This window comes from Vombatus ursinus, unplaced genomic scaffold, assembly GCF_900497805.2.
Source record: "Vombatus ursinus unplaced genomic scaffold, bare-nosed wombat genome assembly UNPS02014810.1, whole genome shotgun sequence".
NCBI classification, from domain to species: domain Eukaryota; kingdom Metazoa; phylum Chordata; class Mammalia; order Diprotodontia; family Vombatidae; genus Vombatus; species Vombatus ursinus.
The window spans coordinates 49,515,425-49,524,063 of NW_020954588.1; positions in this window are offsets into that span (position 1 = coordinate 49,515,425).

The following is an 8,639-nucleotide window of genomic DNA, read 5'->3' on the forward strand; positions in this document are numbered from 1 at the left end:
TAAACTGAGTCATCGCCAAAGTCCTAAGACTGAGAGGTGGTAGTCTGAAGGGGAGCGGACCCCCAAAGCCCGCCTCCCACTCTGGTGGCCCCTGCCTGGGCCCTCACCCTCTCCTGGGGGACCTTAGACCAGACACTGCCCCTTCGGGCCTCGCTTTCTCTGTCGGTCAAACGAGAGGGCTGGACTAGATCATTCCTGAGGTCCGCTCTTGGGCACGGAAGCCTTTCACCGACTGACTCTGGCCTGGCTTTCCGGGCTTCTTTTATGCTATTCTGGCCGTCCCCCACGTCTGGAATGCACTCACTCCCTCCTCACCCCCACCTCTTACAATCCCGGGTTCCCTCAAGGCTCAGCTCAGCTCAGCTGCCTCCTCCGTGAGGCCCGCCCTGATGCCCCTGCCCACCTCCACCCCTCCTGATATTATTTTGTATTTATGTATTTTGTATTAACTGTGTACATCTTGTTTTCTTCCTCTAGTATGTGAGCTCCTTGAGGGCAGGGATTCTTTCCTTTTTGTCTGGCAAACAGTAGGCGATCAATAAATGCTTGTTGAATGAATTAGTGTGATCCTATGAGATTTCCAACTGAAATTTCTGTTCTTGTGTAGACTGCATGTTTGTTTCTATGAGAATGTGGCGATGGTTTACTCTCGGGAGACAAGTCCCAGGCCTGCTTGGGTCTGGAGGATTCACAAAACACTTCCTATGGGTTATCGCCTGTAAACCTTACAGCCTCAGGAGGGAAGTACACACAATTTGCCATTTTACACAAGAGGAAAACTGAGGGAATGAGAGATTTAGCCATGCTGGTGCAGCTGGGTCGACACCCAGGCCAGTCCCCCATCATCCAGTGACAAATGCTGCCTCACCACCGAGGCTTCATCCTCCACTACCTCTCACCCTGCCCCATATCCAACATGGCACCCAGGCCTGTGACTCTCACCTTAGCAATGTCTCTCAGATCTGCCCCCTTCTCTCCTCTGACACTGCCACCCCCTAGGTACAGACCCTTGTCACCTCATGCCTGTACTATTGCCACAGCCTGGTAGTGGGTCTGCCTGCCCCAAATCTCCACTTGCTCCAATCCATCCTCCATTCCATTGCCAAAGCGCAGGATGATGTCACCCCCACTAGTTTCCTTGACTTGCTTCAGTCCTCAGTCTCTTTGCCCTTCCAGCCCCCAGATATAGCATATGAGCCCCCAAGGACAGCATGGCGCAGAGACAAATCCAAGTGGCTGTCGGGATAGCGCCCACTTCTCCAGTACTCTGTAATTTACCAATCTCCTCACTTGTGGGATCTCATTTTTAAGCCTCACCACAATTCTGGGGTGGGCAGGGGTTGTCCCCATTCTACAGATGGGGAAAACAAGGCCTAAGGGAAGAAAGTGACTTGTCCAGGGCCACTCAACTAGGCTCAATCCCCAGCTTTCCAAACACAGGTCTCTGCCCTCCAAAAGTTTCCCAAATGACTTTTTTTTTTCCTCTGTTAAATTTGTTGGTAAATTTTCAGGTTCTTTGTGTTAACTTGTCTTAGGAGGTTCAGAGAGGGAGAGGAAAGATTTACTGAGTCCTTAATGCTACAAAGAAAGGCCAAAGCACCGGCATAAGCAACAGGCAAATACCTAGGTACTTATGGGATATAGACAGGACAGAGCAGAGTTGATCTCACTGGGATTTGGTCATTAAATCTGATTTGTAGATTTGTCTCAAAGTTCTGGCCTCTCGGGACCTTTTCAAATCCTCACTGAAAAGAGCTATTCCTTCCAACATTGCATCATCTACCATCTAGCCTTGATGCAAGTCACCGATGACACTGGAGGCCAGCTTCCAGATGGTCGTGGAACTAACATGGGTCCAGCACTGAATCGGTTCTGAGCCACTTACTTATCCCGTGGTCTAACCCACCTCTCTCCAGAGTCTTTGTCGAGGGCTTTTCCACCGTCTGGGGGAACTATCATTAAAGCTCTATCTATAGCTTATGTATCAGTTTAGCAACCCTGTGGACAAAAGGAATTAGGGAAGAATTATGGGCAGTGGTAAGTGGGAGTGCCCGGCACAGAAGACATGGCGAACCCATCCAAGACCATGAGCAGGCACGGTCCTAATCTCCCCAAGGCATTGGTCCATCTTCCATGGCATTGCGCCTCTTCCCCATGGGGGATTGTACCAGCCAAGCATGCTAACACCTGTTCACTGGTCAACAGTCTGCTGCCCCCATCACCCAATGACAACAAGATTGAAAAAGCAAAGAAAGTAAAAGGCATATACTATTAAAAACATTTAAAGTGGGTCAAGGAAAAATCATCTGTCAATCATCAGACTACCTAAAAATCATATTTTTAAAAGCCTGCATACTGGCCTTGTTCTCTGTGGAGGAAAGTCACAGGATCAGAACGGGAAGGGGCCTTGCAGCTTTGGACCTTGGATCTGGTCCAAATCCCTCATTCCACAAATGAGGAAGCTAAAACTCAAGGAGCTGAAGTACTTGACCTGAAGTCACAAAGCTAGAAAACAGAAGACACTGATTCACAGAATTTGAGTTGGAAAGGCCCTCTGAGGACCTCTAACCTAACGCACACCTGACCGAGAATCCCGAGTATCCCTTGAGTTAGAGTATCTCTAACAAAGGGTCCCCTCGTCTCTGCCTGAAGACCTCCAGTGAGCAAGAACCAGCCCCCAGCTAAGGCGGCCCATGCCCCCTTGAACGGCTCTAATTACTCAGGCCCTCTACATCCACCCCCGTTGCCTGCATACTACAAGAAATCATAAACAAAACCAGCTCCGATCTGTTAGAACCAAGGCATAAAATGAAAACAGAAGAATCCATTCATTTCTTCCTACCCCTCTTCGATCCCCAAAAAAGGAAATAGGTTGAGTCTGGCATGATTCGCTCTCAGTGAAACCCAGAGGGCTCTGTTATCATCACTTCCCCTTCTAGAGGTACACTAACCACCCGTTTAATTATATGTTCTAGAACTTTGCCAGGAATTGAAGTCATGCTCACTGGCCTCTGCTTTGTGGATTCCATTCTCTTTTCCTTTTTCCAAATGGTCCTGCTGTTAAGTCCCTGCCCTCAAGCAGCTTGCCATCTACACAAGCAAGTGAAGAAGGCTGGTGACAGTGATTTCAACCCAGGTTCAAAACTTAACTGAGTGCCAGCAGGTGGCATCTCTCTGTGGGTCAGGTCTCTGGAAATATCTATCTACCAAATTATATCTACCCCAGAACAAAGGGAATGGTCCTAACTCAAGAATACCTATGGTACTGGGAGAGAGCATTGGGTGCCATGGATGATAGTGACCTGGATTTGGATTCAAATCCTAGCTCCATTTGCTACTCTCGTGCCCTTGGGTAGCCTACTTCTCCTGCAGGGACTCAGGAGTTCATCCATAAAATGAGAGGGTGGGGCCAGATGATTTCTGAAGTCCCTCCAGCTCAACATCTCTGATCCTGTTGCTTGTGGATTGGACAGACACTTTAATGGTCATAACATCTCCCAAGCAGAATGTAAACTCCTTGAGCACCAGACAGTCCTACTTCTGTGCTCATTTCCCCAGTGCCCAGCACTTAGTAGGTGCTTCATACATGCTGGAAGATGGATTTACTCCTCCGGGGGAAGCAGGATGAGCCCTGATTCTTCACTGCCAACATGGCATCTGCCCACTCGGCCAGGTAAGTTTCATAGCTCCCTCTATGACACCAAGAGCACAGATTATGATTGAACAAGGTGCTGGATAGGCGTCATTCAGGACACAGGTGCCCTCGAGGAACCCAGAGCTCTTCAGACCAAATATCTTTAATTAGAAACAGAGGCCCTGAACCAATCAGTGGAGATGATTCAGCTCCAAGTGTGTAAGCTATCTCTGCTACCCACGTAGGGACATTTGGGTCAGAGTTATGTAAGCCCATGGAGGGGAGGGACCCCTGAGGGAAAAGCAGAGCAGCTTCACGTCCTGCAGAGCAGTGGACTCTGGGCCTTCCGTTGAGGCCGTGTTCCCACAGGCGTTTGCTGGGTGGATGGAGAGATGGATGAATGAATGAATGAATGAATGAATGAACAAATGGGCAAACCTGAAGAAACAAATCTTTTCTTAGGGAAAAAGCAACTTACAACTAGACAAAAACTTGTGAAGGTCGATTGTAATATCGCACATATCTGGCACATGTTTGTTTAACCTTAACGTTTAGGGAAAAGAGTTTAAATTATAGCCGCCCATTCATCATTACATTTCCCATCCTTTAAGGGTTTTAAACTGGCCATAGAAATGAACTGTCAACATCTACTAGGTTGATTTTTCCTAGTCTCTCTTTCTTTCTCTCTCCCTCTCTCCCTCCCTCCCTCTCTTTCCTCTCTGCCTCTCATCTTTGTCTCTCTCTCTGTCTCCCCATCTCTCTCTCTCTCTCCCTCTCTTCCTCTGTCTCTATCTCTCCCTATTTTTCTGTCTCTCTGTCTTCTCCTCCTGCCTGTTTCTTCCCTCTCCTTTGCAATTTTATTTGGGTCCTTCTCCTTCCGAACGTTCAGGAGTGTTTCCAACAGATCAATTTCTTCACCTAGAGCCTTGTTCTCTGTGGAGGAAAGTCACAGGATCAGAACGGGAAGGGGCCTTGCAGCTTTGGACCTTGGATCTGGTCCAAATCCCTCATTCCACAAATGAGGAAGCTAAAACTCAAGGAGCTGAAGTACTTGACCTGAAGTCACAAAGCTAGAAAACAGAAGACACTGATTCACAGAATTTGAGTTGGAAAGGCCCTCTGAGGACCTCTAACCTAACGCACACCTGACCGAGAATCCCGAGTATCCCTTGAGTTAGAGTATCTCTAACAAAGGGTCCCCTCGTCTCTGCCTGAAGACCTCCAGTGAGCAAGAACCAGCCCCCAGCTAAGGCGGCCCATGCCCCCTTGAACGGCTCTAATTACTCAGGCCCTCTACAACCACCCCCGTTGCTCCTGCTCGTACCTTCTGGGACCGAGCAAAGCCAGTCTCTCCCCTCTATTCTAAAACAGCCTCCAACCCCTGGAGGCACCTCTCACGGCCCACCCCTCACCCCAAGTCTCCTCTTCTCCCGCTTAAATGGACCCAGGTCCTCCGGCTGTTCTTTCTGTGGCGTGGTCCCAAGTCCCCTCACCATCTGGTCACCCTCCCACCCATGTCCTTCCTGAAACACAGTTGGCAGGACTGAACACGACTCCATACGTGGTCCAGTCAGGTTGAGGTATGATGGTGCCACGGTGTCCCCGGTCCTGGACATGTCCTCTTCAGGAAGGCTGAGACCACACCATCGGCAGCTGCCACATCACACTTTTCATGAGGACCGCCCCCTTGCTCTGTCTCTCCCATCCTGTACTTGTCCACACGGGCGGATTTTTTTAAACTCCATTCCAGACTTGATATTTCTATTGAATTTGATCGTATTAAATCCAGCTCATTGTTTTCGCCTGTTGGCTCCAGGTCCCAGGCTCCAAACCCACTGCCCTCCCTCCCAGTATCCACGCTCTCAGACGGCTCGCTGCCCCTCTTTCCCGGGAAATGACGGGCAAAAGCCAGACTTCACTGACAGTTCAGCTGAAGTAAAGTCCCAGGAACCACAGAATTCCCCAGACTGGGAATCGTGACTTGAGGCAACAGCGGAGTACGGGCATGGGGCAGGAACCAGCTCCCAGACCAACCATCTTTTTGACCCTCGGCCCCTCGGCCCAGCTCTTCCTGCCTGGCTGGACCCAGAGAGCTGGCCCCAGGAGTCAGTGTGTCACAAGAGGTTCCATTCAAGCGAAAGGTCGATGTGTCTAGGAACAGACGTCCAGCCCAGATGGGCTAGAGGGCAGGGCACAGGAAAGGAGATTAAGGCCAGCCTGGCAAACCTTGTCCTCAATTTACCTCAATAAGAAAATACAAAGGCTTCAAGGACCCAAGATTTCCTCTATTGACAATTCCTTTCACAGAAACAGATAGCACCCAGTAGCTAACTTATGAGCTTGATGATTTCCCAGGGTTCCGCAGCAAGCCTGAGAAGAGAAATTGGACAGCCTCCCCCACCCCTTCCTGATTCCGGGTCCACTCTCTACCTCCAGGACCACGCTGGATCCGGCAGTCAAATTATCTACTCATCTAAGGAAATGAATACAAGTTATTTCTGCCACGACTCGCATCGAGGGATGTATAAACTTGGTTTTCCTTCGCCCAGACAGAAAGACCTAGGACACACAAAAGGTGAGCCTGCCGCAGGTAATTCCCTGACCTGGGGCCCCGGGTCCTTAGGGCAGCCCACTCCCCCATCCTGCGTCCTCCTCCAGGAAAGTGCCTGACCTTGGGAGAGCCTGAAAGTGATTGGTCTGGCAGTCCAGGGGAGGCAGGGCCCTCGACCCTCCCAATTAAGCCCAAAAGTCTGAGGTTTATCCCAATGCTATTTTCCTCTTCTGCTCAGCAAGGACACCCAGGGATGGGGGCAGGCTGCAGTTTGGATGAAGGGACCATAAAGAACCAGTCGTTGATTTCTCCAGCCAGGGTCTGTGAGTCTTGGAGGAGAGCGGCCTTAGCACTGATGGGAAGGCTGGGAGCCTTGGCTTGGAGGAGGCTGCTGGTCCAGATACTAAGGAGGGGAGGAGTGGGGATGCAATGAACTCGGGTGACTCCTTGCCTCCTCACGGGTCACCCGAGGCTCTGCGTGAAAATCAATTACGTTCATTCAGTCCGGTCCAACTTAACATTGCTGCCTTGCCTTGCCTACTGTGTGAGAATACAAAAAGTGTAGCTGAGACTGGGGACAGGTAGCCCGGGATCTGGTAACAAGGGTTGGCTCTAGGCTCAGAGGAGCCAGAGGGCCTGGGTTCAAAATCCTGCCTGCCTTGAATAAACCTCTACCTGTCTGTGAGGGGCCTCAATTTCCCCATCTGTAAAATGAGGGAGCTAGGACAAGATGACCTGCAAGGTCCCTTCCCAATATCCTCATGGAGATTTTAGTTATCAGTAGGGGGAAAGACACACCCACAGATAACAACAACAGACAATAAATGAAAAAGCAGTTGCATCACTAAGTGCTGACTAGAAGCAGCTCACTGTTACAGCGGTTAGAGTGCGGGGTCCAGATAGCGGAAGATCTGAGTTCAAATCCAGCCTTGGACATGAGCTGGTGACCTTGCGCAAGTCCCTTAACCGCTGCCTGCCTCAGTTTCCTCACCTGTAAATGGGGATAATAACAATAACAATAGCATCTAACTCCTGTCATGAGGATTAAATGAGAGAACGTTTGTAAAATGCATTGCAAACCTGAAAGCACAATGTAAGTGAATGCTAGCTGGCTATTGGCTCTCACTGCTATGTGCAAAGCCCTGGGCAGCCAAGCTGCCTCTGCTCTGGAGGAGCCCGCTTTTGAAAGCGGGAAGCCTATGATTTATTTCATCGGTTCGGAAAACTCCCTCGACCAATGCAGATCAGCAACCTCAAGTCTTAGAGACCTGTCCGAGGCTGTTCAGCCCATGTGTGCCAGAAGAAGGACTGAACCCAGGCCTTCCTGGCTCCAACTGGCTCTCTGTCTGATGATGATAGATATTTCTGAGGCCTGAATGTGCCTCATGAGAGCCTCACAGCCACCCTGTGAGGCCAGTACTACCAAAACACCCATTTACAGATGAGGAAACTGAGGCACACAGCCATTCAATGATTTGTCAAGGTTCATGCAACTCCTGTTAAAGACAGGAACTAAACCTTGGCCTTCCTGACACCATCCTATCCACCGATGCCAATATGTGATGAACACATTAAAGAAATATACAGCCAAAAGCTAACTGCACTAGCCCTCAGAGAAAAAAGGTCATTGAATGAGGGCGCAGGGAGGTGGTCAAGGAGGGCCGGCTTCCTAGAGAAGACAGCATTTGATTTGGGCTTTAAATGATGGATGGAAATTCAATAGGTGAAGAAGTGAAGCAGAAACAGCTTAAACAAAGGCATGGAGGTAGGAGAAGATGCTAGGCAGGTTCAGGGTTCAGAGCATAAATAATCCCATTAAGCCGGAGCATAGATTGTGTGGAGCGAGAAGGAGGCGAGGCTTAAAAGATAGGGTGGCACCAGACAAAAGCAATCTGAATTTTACTGGAGAGGCAGGAAGGAGCCATGGAAGGATTGAGCAGAGGACTGACGTGAAGGGGCTGTGATTCTGGTGGTGCCTTGCAGGATGGCTTGGAAAGGGTGATCAGAGGGGTGCTGCTTTGGTCAAGGTGGGAGATATCGAGAACGGGGACATGGAGGGCAGAGGAAGAGGGAGGAACGGGCAGCCGTGTTGCGGGCGTGGGATTGACAGTACCTCGGTCAGCGATCCGGCAGGAAGGAAAGAGAGGAGAGCCCAAGGTTTCAAACAGGATATTCTGGAGGATGTCACCGCCTAGAACAGGGAGGTCCGAGGAGAGCCTGGCACACAGTAGGTGCTGTATAAATGTTAGCTATTATTATTGGTGAGTCATTTTTCAGTCACGTCTGACTCCATTTGGAGTTTTCTTGGCACAGATGCCATTTCATTCTGTAGCTCATTTAGCAGATGAGGAAACTGAGGTCAACAGGGTTAAGTGATTTGCCCAGGGTAACAAGCTAAGTATATTATTATTATTATTATTATTATTATTATTATTATTATTATTATTATTATTA